Source organism: Palaemon carinicauda, chromosome 40 (genome assembly GCF_036898095.1).
Source record: "Palaemon carinicauda isolate YSFRI2023 chromosome 40, ASM3689809v2, whole genome shotgun sequence".
Lineage (NCBI taxonomy): Eukaryota > Metazoa > Arthropoda > Malacostraca > Decapoda > Palaemonidae > Palaemon > Palaemon carinicauda.
In genome coordinates this window covers 47,990,046-48,007,545 of record NC_090764.1, presented here as the reverse complement: position 1 = coordinate 48,007,545, position 17,500 = coordinate 47,990,046, and the positions used below count along the sequence as shown (strand labels likewise).

Below are 17,500 nucleotides of genomic sequence, written 5' to 3'. Positions count from 1 at the left end.
TCTGAATGTTGTGGCCGCCGTAAACACACAATACTGGTATTACCTCTTTATGAATGAATACACTGTTTTATCATTTGGTTTTGTCTCCTCTTTGTCACTCTAGAGTATTCAGAGCTTTCTTTCCTACGTCTTGATTATGACTTTTGGTTTGCTACTTGTACTATTTTATGTTATCTGTTAAAGCTTTATATGTATACTCATATGTTTTTGTTTCTCTGTCGCTGCAGAAAGTGTATTCAAGTCTTCATTATCACACAGCATTGATTGCAATTAGCTTTTATCACGATTGCATATTCTGATTTGACTTCTGGTTTTGCTCTTTACGTTTTAACTTGGCTTGGTTTGTTATTCAGTTGAGATTTTGATGATTTTCTCCTAGCCACTTTTTTTCCATGACTGTGTACAGTGTGCTCGCAATGTTTAGTAAGTGCAAGAATGGTGAAGTGGTGTTGTCGTAATGACGTCAACTTCAAGTGGTAATATGCAGTGCATCCCAGTTCTTTCTCATCTCTCTTCTACTGGGGTCACCAATAGGACGTTTACATCCCCAGTCAAGTTATTCTCTCTCTCTCTCTCTCTCTCTCTCTCTCTCTCTCTCTCTCTCTCTCTCTCTCTCTCTCTCTCTCTCTCTCTCTCTCTTCAAATGAAAAATCATTCACTAAGATTATGTAATGATATGGTTATTGCATATATATACAGGTAAATTATGATTATATATAGTACTGTATGCATATACAGTATATATGTATGTATATACATACATACATACATACATACATATATATATATATATATATATATATATATATACAGTATATATATATATATATATATATATATATATATATATATATATATATATATATATATATATATATATATATTACAGTTAAGTTGTTTCTCATAATTGGGAATGGCTTCAGAAAAAAATCAGGATAATCGGCACTTCATATACTACACGGAGTGTTCATCAACAGCACGCAAAATCTACCTCTCCCCCTCACATGCTGTTCATCATTCACCCTTATCTTGGACGGTCTCTCACACTTTCTGTGTTAAAGCCCTTTTCTCATGTACTGCACATCCTTTGCATCATTTAACGCCTCCTATCTCAAATTAACTTTATTCCTTTTTACTTACCTCCATTCTTTTTACCATTTCAAGTCACCTCAAAATAGTCTAATTATCTAATACATCCAGAGACCAATGCTAACTATTTTACTACCTCTTATATCTCCCCATTTCTTAATCTAACAACTCTTCCTACACCACATATTCTATAGGCCTACTAACAGGTCATATCAACAGCTTCGTCCTACCATATTTTCTTCAGACTTTCTTCCATAAAGTAGTTTTCTTTAAAGAATAATTTTGTTTCTGAGAAATTTGCTAAATTTTGTTATTTTATACCAATTTCATTCCTTTAGAATTGATTACCCCCTCGTCCTGGTTTCCATTTCCCCTTATAATCTTGCTGATGCTTACAGTTCTTTGCAATTTTCAAATCTTCAAACCACTGGAACACAATTATATAGCTTGTGTAGTTTCTCTTCCCTTTCCCTAATCAACTTAGTATCATATGCAAATGTTAACTAATCACACTATTCACAACTAATTTTTTTGTTTCACAACTTTGACCCTGCATCCACTGTCATTTCACCCACTTTTTGCACCACTCCATCCATAAAGGTATTGATCATCTATGGAGACATATCATTCACTGACTCATCTAATACTAAACAAGACACTCTCCTGTTACATATTTTGATATACATTTTGCTGCCTTCAATGGTAAAAACTATTATTGCTCTAAACGACTCATTTATTCTCAACAACCTACACATTGCCTTCATTGATTCTCTCATAAGTATTTGCAAGGTCAATAGGTGTCTCTTACAGTATTGATTTTCCTTAGACTTTCAAATATATTGCATAATTTTATTTTAGCAAGTAGTTGATCCACACAACTTCATCTTTGTTAAAACCTGCACTGTTCTTACCGAGTCATTCAATTGGTAATTTGTCAAACTTTCTCTCAAATTTCTACCATTAACTTAACCTGGTACATTCAGCATCATTGTGTTCTTATCATTCATTCAGTCACCTTTTTCATTTTTATCTTTATGCAAAAAGATAATATTTTTCTTACTCCTTCCTTTGTAACATTTCTAACATCTAAACAAACCTTAAAATCAATGGTCAGCCACCCATTACTGTACTGTTGTATCTTACATGTTCGTTACTGTTATATTTATGAACTCGCTGGTCATAACATTCTTTGACTTAATTGCCTGGCATCCTCAGGAGTCACTCTCACAAGTATTATTAGCCTTACATTAATCCTTTTCACTCAATGTTTTACTCGGATCTGCTTCCCTCCTATGTTCGACATTCTGCAAATCTTTTACATCGACCCTGGTTTGCATCCATAACAGACAGCTCATGTCTTCTTTAACGTTTTGATTTGCATTAATTTCTATATAAGAACTTTCTACCTTCTCTAAAATTCTAGTTCACCTTTTCCCATTTATTTTTATTATGGGCATTTTTTTTATATCATTCATCTTTACAAACATACCCATCCTCCAGATGGTCTGAGCATGTATTTCTTTACTCTCCTGCTACTTTACTTCATATAATCTTTTTTTTTTTAGTTTTTATAAGTTTTGATTCCTAATCCCAAAACTTATTGATATTTTTTTTCAAATATTTATAAAAGTGTAATAAAAAGAATGAAAAGATAATTAAATAAGATTTCTGTTCAAACTGGAAATTATAAATAACGGATATAAAAATAAAAAGGACCGTGAAACAAAAAGAAAGAAAAGATATATTTTGGGTAGAGAATGTATATCTACTAATATATATATATATATATATATATATATATATATATATATATATATATATATATATATATATATATATGTATATATATCTATATAAATATATATATATATATATATATATATATATATATATATATATATATATATATATATATATATATATATATTTATATATATATATGTGTGTGTGTGTGTGTTTGTGTGGGGAAGACATAAAAGGAGATGAGTGATGAATTTTATGCTGAGGTAAATGCATACAGTTGGTGGGAGTTATGAGCACAGCAGGTAAATTAGATGAGTAAATAAGAGTTTGTGTGATTAAATATAAGTTTTGAGATGCTATTGAAGGCCAGAAGATAAAGTCAGGTACAGTCATTTAATAGGATGAACTGCCTAATCATGGAGAAATTTAGATAAAGGAATGTAAATGATGAACGTGAGAAAATTTTTTACAGAGAATAGGAACTTTTTTGTACATAGAAGTAAAACATTGAGAAAAAAATATGTGAACAAAATCTAAAAGTAAAAAGGTGTAAAGGCTAAAATGGTGTTGGACGTAAAAGCAGTCTTTGGGTGGAGGTTGTGAATATTTTTTTTTTTTTTCAGTATGAAAGTAGAAGATAGTCAGAGTTGAGTAATGCAAGTGTGGATGGTATGAGTATATGTTTGAGAATACTTTCAGAAGTGTTTGTTGAGTGCTCATTTAGGGGATTTAAGAACTTGAAGAATAGAAAGACGCTAGATGTCGATTTTGCAACCTCTAACAAGCTAGCTTACTTATGTATGTAGAATTCTTACTGCTATTTTTAAGAATTTAAAATGCTCAAAAAATAATGGAATTGTTAATTAATTTTTTATGATTTTTTTTTCCTTTCATCATGTAAATATTGCTGTAAAAATGCTTGGTGCATATGTAATTTAGCTCGCTACACATAGCTGTCTTTAAGCTGTAAAAAAAAACTTTTTGATGTTGGTAAAATGCAAATGAAATATTTAAGTAAAATACTAAACAATAAATTTTAAAACCTTTTATTATTTACAAATAGCTGTATGAATTCTTGATACGTATGAAGTCTAACTTATTAGTGGTAGTATGATCAAGTAGTGGAGAAAAAGTACTGGTTTGCGCATACAATGCGAGGGAAATTATTTTGCATTAATTACAATTCTGTTAAATTTTAGATATCTTTAAAAAAAACTGTAAGAATTCTTGATACGTATGTAGGTTTGCTCACTATCAAGTAATGATAATAATAATAATATCAGCATACTGAAAACAAATGAAGGTTGGAATAGGATGGTTAAGAGCTCGAGGCCTCGAGTAATAATATTGGACTTTTGAACTTTACAGTGTGTAAACCCACTCTCATAATGCAACTGCTGGTACATAAACCGACATCATGCTATATCATTCTTACAGTCGCCTTTATTATCAACATCTTCATGGAGTAGCACAATTTAGCTTTTCACCCATTTCTTTGGAACCTTTATCACTTCCAGTCAAACCGTAGTAACCCAGGTCAACCATTCACCACCATATTATAGCAGCTTGCATTTGAGCCTATCAGCTCCTAGTATCTTTTCATACTTCTGCCTCCTAATTAGCTTCCATACCCATCAGTATGATCTGCAAGCATTCTTAGCTTTATGCATACCTTTTTCACTTCAATATCACTCAGCTTTGCTTCACTTCTTTATTCATAATTCACCAAATCTGTAAAAATACCAACTTCATTGATACAAGCCTGATTCATATCAGTCAGCTTCACTCTACTTTTCTCTTTTATTCTAAAATTTGTGTGCTCATTAACTTTTTCTTTTTCCACAATAATCTTCCTGTAAAAGAATTGTGTACCTTTCATAATGTTTACCCTCCCCTTTATTTTTTTTATTATAGGCCTGTTTTTTCTATACCAGTCTCTTCTTGACTACCTTATATATCCTTCAGTTGGCCTATGTATGTATTTCATTTTTATCATGGTACTTTACTTTAGATAATTTCCTTCTTCTAAACCTGTATTCTTTTCATCTTGTCTCTCATCGGATTTAAATTTCCATGATTATATAAATGTCTTCATAAATAAATATAGACAGACAGAAAAATAGGTAAATAGGTGGATAGAGTTTTGTTAAAAATTTAAAATATGGCACAAAGAAATGAAAATAATTCCCATATGAATAAAGTAAAGGATGAAAAAACAGTTACATGGTGAGTAGTGGATGTGAGCCATCACCAACTGTTCTGTAGGGTGTTAAGTGCTATTATTGAAAATCTCATGATGCAATGTACAGGAGACCTTACTAACTGGTTATTTGCAGCACCTTTTTGGCTCCCTAGTGGCATCCATGATATACCCTATTACCTTATCTTGGTTCTTTACTTATTTTCCATCCATCTGTCAAAACTATTTAAGCTTTTACCTTCATAGTTAAACAGTACTGAATGACTTATCTGCCCCAATACTGGGTTTTTTCAGCCCAAATTCTATACATAATTTCATGCTTTACAAACTTTACTGTAGTGTCACTGTCTTACAAGGGTTTGTTCTATCCCTCCCGTATTAATTGAAAATTTTTGTCTTTTTAAATATGAAAACCATCTAAAGGAGACAATGAATAAAATCTGGGCTAGTTGAGGAATATCTAATAATCCATCAGGTACCCATAGCAGGGGAAATTTGTGGGTATAGGTGATAAACAAGAATGGAGGGGGGAGTAATTAAGAGTTTTACTGAAGGGGAATAAAAGATTATTTGAGCTGCTGAGATATGAACTGCATAATCAAGGAGAAACTGAGACAAAGAAAGGCAAGTAATAAACGAAGGGAAGGTGAGAAAATATTTTACAGTGATTAACTTTTTTACATGGAGGTAATGTAGAAGGCAAAGTTAATGAACAAATTCGTCTCAAAATAAAAGATGTAAAGGAAAGATGTTATTTTTTTATTTAGATATGAAGATATAAGACAGTTTGAGCATTTAAAAAGTTAATTATTGGAAAGACATTCATGTGGTTATGGTTGAGTGGATAACCAGAGTTTAGAAGTCATATTGGGATGTTGGAAAAGTTATGAATTGATGGGTGAATAGTTGTTTCATTGTATAGATGGGGTGATAAGAGTTAACAAAAATAATTGTAGGGCATAACTTTATCATACTGGAGCAGCTGTAACTTAGGATTTCACTTACAAGAGTAAGACCTACAAGAAGATTGGTTTATGCAAGGAAAAAATTGTATGGACCATGAACTTGATTTAACATAATTCATATGAGAAGTCTGAAAGTAAAAAAAAATGCTATCTATGCGATACGTATAAAAAGCTTTTGATTAATTAGTAGTGTTATTGTTGAATTGTTAAGGATTTATTGTGTAAAATGTAAGTCGTTGAAGCGAAGTGTATGTTACAATTATTTAAACAGAACCCTTGACTGGGTTGTTGTGAGATTGCTCTGAAATGTGGCTTCGATTTGTCTCCACAGATGTTTAATAGTGGCAGGTCTGGTATCAATTAAAGTTATTCATGAAAGGTGTGTAAATGCTAGTTTCTGTACATGATATGCTATGAAATAAGGTTAGTTCAGAGAAACTATAGACACCAGTGAAATAGCTTGAATTTTTTTTTTCAACAGGTTAAATTTAGAGTAAATTTGAGTAATAATAATGTTATGAGTATAAATAGAAACAAGAGTAAGAGAGTAATGGATGGAAATATGGCTGATGAAAGAAATTTATTAGTTGATTCATATGCTTATATAGGTGTAAATATGAGCGGTTGTAGGGCGTGAGAAATGGTTAGTCACACAACATAAATGGAGTGGAGAAGGTTGCTTGTTTTAAGGGAATGTCTATACGTGCACAAGTTGGAATATATGAAAGAAATTTAGTGCCAGCTTTCCTCATGGACGTGAAGTGAATATTAAATGTGATTGAAAAAGTAAAATGTTCAACCTTTTGATGTTAACTGTCCACGTAATTTGCGAGGCATAAGGAAAAATTAAATGGTGAAATACAGTATTTGTACGCACATGATAGAACTGAACAGTGTGTTTTGATATGGTTTGGCCCTGTGGAAAAAATGGTGGACGAAACATTGGTTCAAAGTAGGTGATATGAGGCTGTTAGTTGTGAGGAATAGTGACCTGGAGGGCTTTGAGTAGATGATTTGAGATATACTGGAAAGGAAGGTTTTTAATATCCAGGAATCTCGGTAGTCCTTGCAAGAGGGAGGCGAGTGATACAGTGAGGCTGAAGGCGTGTTTCAAGTTCTTTTCTTGAATTTTTTTCCACAGGTGTATGAGTATTTTGTATATGGAGTTCATACACTTATGAGTAGGGAATGAATATGAAAGATGCAGTGATTAGTTTGTTGCTTTTTTGTATAGAGCCACTTCCTTAATAGTTTATCTGCTGAAAAATTACAAATATATGCACCATTGCTCACTATTTACTTTTATATGCCTGTTTGTATATATTGCATTGACAATATAAAATATGTTTATGTATATTTTTATCATAAGATATATATATATATATATATATATATATATATATATATATATGTGTGTGTGTGTGTGTGTGTGTGTATATATATATATATATATATATATATATATATATGTGTGTGTGTGTGTGTGTGTGTGTATATATATATATATATATATATATATATATATATATATATATATATATATATATATATATATATATATGCATATATATTTATTTATTTATTTATACTTGTGTGTGTGTATAAATTCCATTGGGAAATTCTTTTTATGATAAGTTCTGCTCAACTAAGGATTAAAACCTTAGTGCCGAGTAGAAATAAAAAGGACATTAAGACTACCATTTTGCCATAAAGAGATATTAGTGTTGATTCTGACTCTGACTTATTTAATCCTGTTGAAATCAGGATTTGCACTTATAATTGAAATCAACCCATCTCTATCATTATAAGTGATTGGTAAGTTTATAACATTATGCAGTTTTATTTTAGTTTTATGAGTAATGCTCATGTTTGTAATATTTTTTATTAAGCCACGAATATCTCGTAATATCGAATTAACTGTACCTTTGGATCACATTATTATTATTATTATTATTATTATTACTAGTTGAGCTACAACTCGAGTTGGTAAACAAGGGTGCTATAAGCCCAAGGGCTCCAACAAGGAGAAATAGCCTAGTGGTGAAAGGAAATAGATGAAATATATATATGAGAAGCAGTGAATAAATAAATTGAAATTTTAATTGACACATACTCAGGCATGAACCGGTTATTATATTGAAGATTATTATTAACTTTTAAGAATGTAAATGAATTTGTAATTAAACAACCCTGAATTAGTCAAAGCGGAATGTAACGTCATCTATATCGATCCCTTTCTAGACAAAGGTTTTAATCAACCTGCAAAATGTTAAAATAGGTCCTGAAGTACTGATCTGTGCAAGTACTATAATGATGTGAAAAAGCCTGTTATAATTGTAAAAAGTCAAAATTTTATCATCCCTTCATTGAATTCCTTCTATCCCTTATAATGATGACATTCCCCGCTCTATATTGTAAGCATCCCTTAACTTTCGCATATATCAGGGTCTATATTATTATTATTATTATTATTATTATTATTATTATTATTATTATTATTATAGTTGGTTCAAAATAAGCTGCAGCACGGGGTGGATGAGTAGAATGAACGCTACAGGCCTAAGACCCATATAGAGAATACGACGCGACCCATTGTTTAGATAATTTGAAACTAGTGTCGGTTGGTGAACTGTAATATCTACATCATCAAGATGACTGATATATTAATATAGCTTTGACAATATATATGTCCAGTGATATGTTTTAAAAAACCCGTCGTTGCTTTAATGGGAAGAGCTCATATCCCATTAGCCAAATCAAGTAAAGTGATAGGTCAAATGTCCAGGTGCTTTTCTAGACCTTCAGATTAGTACCTACTGTACAGTTTCTTTATACTGATACGAGTTTAGCTTTAATGATTTTGCATACTCATGTATATAGAATAATATACATACTTATATACAATACCTGCACACATATATGTACATACACACGTATACATCCATATACTGAACACATATCAATGCATATGTACATACATATATATATATATATATATATATATATATATATATATATATATATATATATATATATATATATATATATACACAGAGGATATATATGGTAGTACAGGTTGAAAAGATTAATATCTCAGACATATGCAATGTCAGCCACATAATTCCTAAGATAGAAAGAAAGTGTCATTAAAGTCAGGCTTGCGTAAAAATATAACCTTATTAAACTTTCAGATCGCTTAGCGTTTGAGTTTGTACATTCCATGCTCTATAATTAAGTTAGTCTATTACCAAAATATCCTGTATGCTTGTCAATTTTGACATATATACTAAAGTACTCATTGATGACCTATTGGAATTTTTATCTGATACCTTAGAATAGATAGTTTAAATTTAGATTTCTAATACTTCATTAATAAAATTAATTAAGCTACCTATAAAAGGTTGTAGACTTTAATTTATTGTTAAATTTTCAACACAAGCATTTGGTATGGCCATTGGAACCCTCTTAACTCTATTATTAAGTAACCTATAGCCTGCAGTACATGAAATTTTTTGAAAGGAGAATATTAACTAATATTATGCAGTACCAGATAGTGTAAAATGCTTTTGCTTATTGATGCCATATGTGTTTGGCCAGGAAATGAAACTTCAGGATTTTTTTTTTCTTCTTCGATAGATTGAAAGCCTTGATACCATCAATAGATTTTACATTAGAAATTGTGAATATTTGTACCTTGCCGTTTTTTGGATGGCAGTATAAATAAGTGACATGATAGATTTGAGTATGTTGTTTACAGAAATCTACCAATTTTACTGTATACGCATTTTTATTTAAGTCAAGGCAGTCAAGTTAAGAAATTTGTATTCGCTTTAATATTTTTGAGAATATTACGAGTTTGTAGCCCTGAATATATTGATAAAGTAAACGTGATTATAACTATAGGAAAAATATTTATGTACCATGATACTGTATTAGACAATACATAAAGAACAGCGAAAAATATCTTTTCTGTTAATAAAGATAAAGAAAACTCTAATACAAAAAAATTACTTGCATTGCCATACAGTAACAACTTTAAAAGATCTTCCTCAATTGTTATAAGATTTCACTGGTCATTTAGCATTTAGTAGCAACAACACAATAAAAACAGCTCTCATAAGTAATTATCCTGACAATACCAAAGGGTGCGTCTATCAAATCCTTTGTAATTTATGTGAAAAATTTGATATCAAACAGATATTGGAAAAGGAATTAAACGTTAATCATAACAGTGTAAGATATGCATAAGATAACAATGCAATGTTTGTCCTTGTTAGAAATACAAAATCATACTATTGATTGGTTATGTGTAAAGAAATTGGTTCATTCCAATAGCTTATTATTGTAATTATTATAGGTAGCTAAGCTACAACCCTAGTTGGAAAAACAGGATGGTATAAGCCCAAGGGCTTCAGCGGGGAAAATAGCCCAGTAAGGAAAGGAAATATATTATCAGATATAACAGTGTGCCCAAGTGTACTTTCAAGCAAGAGAACTCTAATCCAAGTTAGTAGATCATGGTACAGAGGCTATGGCACTACCCAAGACTAGAGAACAATGTTATGATTTTGTATTGCCCTTCTAGAAGAGCTGCTTGCCTTAGCTAAAGAGTTTCTTCTACTCTTAACAAGTGAAAAGTGATCACTGAACAATTACATTAGAGTAGTTAACCCTCTGAGTTAAGTATATTTCCATTGTCAGGTGTCAGGTGTATGAGGAAAGAGGAGATTGTGTAAAAAATAGACCATACTATTCATTATATGTGTAGGCAAAGGAAAAATGAGCTGTAACCAGAGAGGGACCCAATCTGACCAGTCAAAGGACCTAATAACACAAGCGGTAGTATCTCAACGGGTGGCTGGTACATTGGCCAGTTTTATAAAAGAACGTTTTAATATCGTTTTAAATACAGGAGATGGATTGTGCAAAATCGATGCATTTTAATGCAAAGAGAACTTCAAGCTTCATAAGATTTATTTTCTTTAGGCAGGCTTGACTTTAGTGACACCTGGTTTTTATCTTAAGAATTATGTATCTTCAACCTTGTATTGTATTTGTTTGTGTGATGATAATCTTTATGATGATATGTTCATACATATGTATGCAAAATTGAATTAGTATATGTGCATAAGTTTGGCTGCTACTTGTATGTGGCTTCTTATTTATTTGTATTGGTATGTAGAGTATGCAAGCGGTTGGTTGTATGTATATTTCTGTATGTATGCTCTTAGATATGTGTATATGCATGTATATATATTTGTGCAGGTATGTATATGGGTGTGTGTGTGTTTTTGTATATGTATGCATACATTTGTGCATATACATGAGGATATACATGAGTATGAAGAATTAATTAGGATAAACTCTTATTACTATCAAGAAATTATAGGTAACTATCTGAAGGTTTAAAGCAAAAATCATCTGACCCTTTAACAATCCCTCTTTGCTAATGGAATATGAGCTCCTCCCACGAAGGTAACAGTGTGTGGTTGAAAATACTGGTGGGATATTTCTCTGCTGTTTTGTTCTAAAAATGTTCTCATGCATATTCGTACTCTCATTGCACCATGTATATTGTGATATTTTCTATCAACAATTCTGTCCTCTTGATGTCGTGAGGTAAAACCTGCCGGGATTCTCTTGGTATTTTCATTTTTACCTTGTGGTTTTTCTACATCTGTGCATCACGTGTTACTGTGAGTTTTATTGATACATACACACACATATACTGTGTATATGATATATATATATATATATATATATATATATATATATATATATATATATATATATATATATATATATATATATGTGTGTGTGTGTGTGTAATGTACAGAACGACAACGACAAAAGTAATAATAGATGTTGGTAAAACAGAATCTTTTGAAGTTAGTGTTGGATTACAACAACGTTCATCATTAAGCCTTTTTTTATTTGGATGGTCATGGATGTGTTAAGCGGAAAGATCAGAAATGAAGAGTTCTGGGAGTTTCCTACATACAGATGATATGGTGAATACCAGTGGGAATGAGGAAGACATACAGAGAAGGCTTGCAGAGTGCAAGAGACTTTGGATAGGGGTGGCTTGAGAATAGAATATGTGAATGAGACTGAAACTATGGTGGGCCGTAAGGAAGGTAGGAACAGGATAGCTATGCATGAAAGTAGAGGCTCGGTTATAAAACAAGTGGAATAATTTAGATACCGAGTATTTACTATAAGTTAGGAGGGAGGATGTTAGACTGAAGTTCAGAATAGGATAAAAGCGGCCTTGGGGAAGTGGAGGAATATTGTAAGGGTGGAATGTGGTAAAAGAATGTCAATCAATCTAAAAGTCAAGTTCTATCGCACAGTAATAAGACCAGTGTTAATGTATGAATCGGGGACATGGGCTTTTAAGATAGAAAAGGGAAACAAGGCTTAAGAGAACAGAGATAAGAATGCTGAGTTGGAATATGGCAATATCACTGCTTGGAAAATAGAGAAAATGATGTAATAGGAAAAATGACAGGTGTAGTAAAGATTACAGAGGTGATAAGAGTGTCACGACTGAGATGGTGTGGGCAGGCATGTGTTGAGGATGGATGGTGGGGAAGGGGTGAGGAGGGCTTGGGAGGAACCTGTTAAGGGTAGAAGATCGAGAGGAAGGGAGAGATTTGGTTAGCGAGGTAAGCTGAAGGATAATATAGAGAAAAAAGGTTTGGTAGAAGGTATTGTAGAGGGCGCATCAGGCAACTAACTTCATTTCTAATCCTGTCCTGCTATTTAACTCTCAATATCCTTTTCAGGGCTTTATATACATACATATATTAATATTATATATATATATATATATATATATATATATATATATATATATATATATATATATTTATATATATTACACATATATATATATATATATGTGTGTGTATATATATATATATATATATATATATATATATATATATATATATATATATATATATATATATTTATATATATATGTGTGTATATATATACACATATATATGTAAATATATATATATATATATATATATACACATATATATATATGTGTGTGTATATATATATATATATATATATATATATATATATATATATATATATATATATATATATATATATATATATAGTATATACTGTAAATGATAAATTTATTGTTAACAAATGATATTAATTTTTTTTTCAAAATAGCCATAGAATTTATGAATGTATATGCACATCTATATTTTTAGAAGCTCATATGTAAGGTATACTGTATATGTACACACACACATACACACACACACACATACACACACACTATATTTCATATTTCTGTATTAATAACATTATACTGTCTTGTATGGTAATATTAGCAAAACAGTAATGATAAAACAAAACAATAAATCCAACACGATCATCACTGAAGGTTTCAAGACATAATTTTGTGTACGGTTATGTAATATTTGATTTTATAAAATGCATGATAAAAGATATTGTAATGCGTGCGATATGAAGAGATTCATATATTTATTCTCTCTCTCTCTCTCTCTCTCTCTCTCTCTCTCTCTCTCTCTCTCTCTCTCTCTCTCTCTCTCTCTCTCTCTCTCTCTCATTTAAATAATGAATGCTATTTCAAGTTGAATAATAATTAAGTTAGAATTTATATAAAATTTCTCACAATTTGATAATCATATTATTTGTTCTCGAGAAATATTACTTTTTTTTTTTTTAAAGAAAAACTTTTCAAGATATCGTAACATAACATGAATTTTTTTCAACTCTAATCAATATGAAATTCCCTCGAAATATTTCCTTTTCCAATGATTTTGTTAAAGGTAAGGATTCAATGTCAACTAGGCCGACTTTTTTTTTTATTAATAGAAACTGAAAAGAATTGATAAGAGCTTTCTTCGAAAAAGAAATGCGCCTTTTTTCACTAACAAATAAGAAAGTTTTAGAAAATAATTTCTCAAACTAAATCTCTGCGGGAGATAGGAAGGGGAAAGTTGAACATAGCAACAGACTCTTTGGGAGAGGAATTTTTCCAAGATTTCATGGAGTAAGTTCGTGTATAGTTACTTGTACAAAGTCTGCATTGTATAGAATTAATTCAGGTTATAATGCAGTGAAAAATACTAGATAAATGTGTTTTAGTGTACTGTATTTGAAATAAGAAAGCGAATAATGCTATAAGCCTCTAAGTAATAAATATAGGCTGAAATGAACAGTAAAAATGCATAAATAACATAGATTAAAAGTAAATGGAAGTGGGAAAGTGGGCGAAACGAAAAAGAAATTTAGAAGGAAAGAATGGGCGAAAGTTTTTAGTCTATGGTTTTAATGAAAGTTAATGCATATCGAGTATAAGTGGAAATATTGAATAAAAGGGAATAAGGATAATGAATAAGAGAAAGCGTAAAGGCTAATGAAAAAGGAAGGGGATAAAGATAACACGTAATAAAGGTATTAACAAATCTATGACCCTGCTAAAGGATAAATTTGTTTTTACAATTCATTAACCAACTTTATGATGCTATTAAGACTTTATAAACTTTTATGTACTATACATGTAATCTTTCCAACTATCATCAGCATTAGCATTCACTCATTACTCCAGTTTTCTAAATTTCTGCAAATTTATCAAATGGTTTTAACACTTACTCTGGGATTAAACCCAACTTTTTTTTTTATTCCATGCTTCCATTAGCCTCTGTACATAAAGATTAAAAAAAAAACCATTCCACTGAATCTTGCTTGGATAAAAACAATGCTTTTTGGATAAAATTTCTTTATTTGAAACACGAAATTACAGCAACCTGCTCAATTGGATGGAGATTCAAGGGTGCTCTGTTTAAACATTTTGATTTTAGTTTAGCAGGTACTATTGAGTGACTTTTTAGTGTGTAGTTTTTATAAATGTGTATAATTCAACTGCGTATAGTCGATTTAGCGGTTGGGGAACCAGCTGATATAGAAGTTTTATATATGTATTTATATACAGTACACAAATTATACACATATATTTATGTAAATCATCATCAGCCGTTACTAGTCCACTGCAGAACAAATGCCTCATACATGCTCTTCCACTTGATTCTGTATATGGACTTTCTATGCCAGTCTATATCTCGCCAATTAATCGTCTTCTCTACCTTCCCCTTCTTCTTTTACAATATTTAGGGACCCATTCTGTTATTCGTAATATCTATCTATTATCTGTCATTTTCATTATATGCCCTGCCTATGTCCATTTCTCTTTCTTACGTGTTGTTAGAATATCCTCTGCTTTAGTTTTCCATCGCATTCATGTTGCTCTTTTTCTGTTTCTAAGTGTTAGTTCCAATATTATTCTTTCCATAGCTCTTAGGGTTATAATTAGTTTATGTTTTAAAGCTCCAAGTTTCCAATGCATAAGTTAATACTGACAGGACCATCTGACTAAATACTTTTCTTTTTAGAGAAAGTGGCATTTTACTTTTCATCTCATTTTGTTTACAAAAGCTCTCCATCACGCGTTTATTTATTTTCGGTCTCATGTCTTGGGGAAACACTTCCTCGCTGACCCAAGTACTGTACGTATATTCATTAACAATCTAGAGGTGCGTCCATAACCCTTATATGTCATCTGTGCATTTTCATTGGACATTATCTTAGTTTTACTCATATCATTTTCAGTCCTACGTCTCTGCTTTCTCTATTCAAATTTTCTATCATCTTTTGCAATTCCTCCCATGATTCAGTAAACGGAACTATGTCATCTGAATATCATATGTTATTGAGGTATTTCCTGTTAACATTAATTCCTACATTTTCATCTAAATTAGTAAAAACCTCTTCTAGGCACGCTGTGAATAATTTAGGTGAGATGGAATCTCCCTGTTTAACTCCTTTCTCAATTGCTATTTTCTCGCTATCTTTATGTAGTTTTACGATTGCTGTATTTCCTGAATAAGTATCTTCAAGTGTTGTGTATATACATATATTCAAATAGGCTAAAAAAACATTTTGATATCGAATTCACTCTGCCACGGATTCAAATGCCCTTGGCCGGTCAGAAATATTTATCATAAATATCCCCAAGGGTAATAGATCCCATAGCAGAGTGAGTTCGATATTTAAAGGTATTTGTGGCTTATATGAACAAAGAATAAAAATCACGAATGTTGACGATAAAATCATGTGCATACACAGACACACACACACACACACACATATATATATATATATATATATATATATATATATATATATATATATATATATATATATATATATATATATATATATATATACACATACATACATACATACATACATTTTGATATCGAATTCACTCTGCCACTGACTCCAAGGCCCTTGACCGGTCAGAAATATTTATCATAAATATCCCTAAGGGTAATAGATCCCCTAGCAGAGTAAATTTTATATTTAAAGGTATTTGTGGCATATAAGCCACAAATACCTTTAAATATCGCATTCACTCAGTCAAGGGATCTAGGACCCATAGGGATATTTATGATAAATATTTTTGCCCGGCTAAGGACCTTACAATATATATATATATATATATATATATATATATATATATATATATATATATATATATATATTTATATATATATATATATATATATATATATATATATGTATATATATGTGTGTGTGTATGTATATATGTATGTGTCTGTGTGTAACATGAAAATTAACACAAATTTTTATTGTTGTTCCTTCGATTCGTCACAAATTTTGCTCTTTTTGAGTTTGTAGTTGATGGGATCTGACTTATAACTTTTTTTTTTCTTTTTTTTTTTGAGTTAATTAAGGTTTATGATGGAAATGATTTTATTTTTTACTTTTTTTATGCGCTGTTTCATATTTCATGTAAATAAAGGCTTCGAAAGGATACTGATTTTCATGTAACTCAGGGGAAAAATACTATAGTCAATTTTTTTTAGCTTGGCAGATTTGCACCGACTCGCAGCGGTGCCCTTTTAGCTCGGAAAAGTTTCCTGATCGCTGATTGGTTGGACAAGATCATTCTAACCAATCAGCGATCAAGAAACTTTTCCGAGCTACAAGGGCACCGCTGCGAGTCGATGCAAAGGCGCCTCTTTAAAAGAAATTGACTATACTCGTAGTTCCATGATTTTCCTTTTCTCTCTTTTTACGTCGAAAAGATATTGATAGTTTTAGTGCTTCCTTCTTCCTCCTCCTTATTATTTTGTAATGTCATATTTGGCGATTTCAGTGTAGATCTTTAAATCAACATTTCATAGTACAAGCTTTTTAAATGATTTTGTTTAAAACACATGAAGAAAACTACAAGAGAAGTAATAAGTAATTAATATAAGATATTTTAAGAGTAACGTTAAGATAGATTCTTCTTATACATACATACATATATATATATATATATATATATATATATATATATATATATATATATATATATATATATATATATATATATATATATATATAACTATGAAGAAGAAACTTATGTAAGCCTGTTCAA

General features: G+C 30.7%; 1 protein-coding gene across 7 annotated transcripts in view; it reads left to right on the top strand.

Moving 5' to 3' along the window:
• The window catches only part of LOC137631761 (DNA-binding protein RFX2-like), a 375,379-nt gene that overhangs the window by 143,522 nt on the left and 214,357 nt on the right, over nucleotides 1-17,500 (top strand). The window lies entirely within an intron of this gene.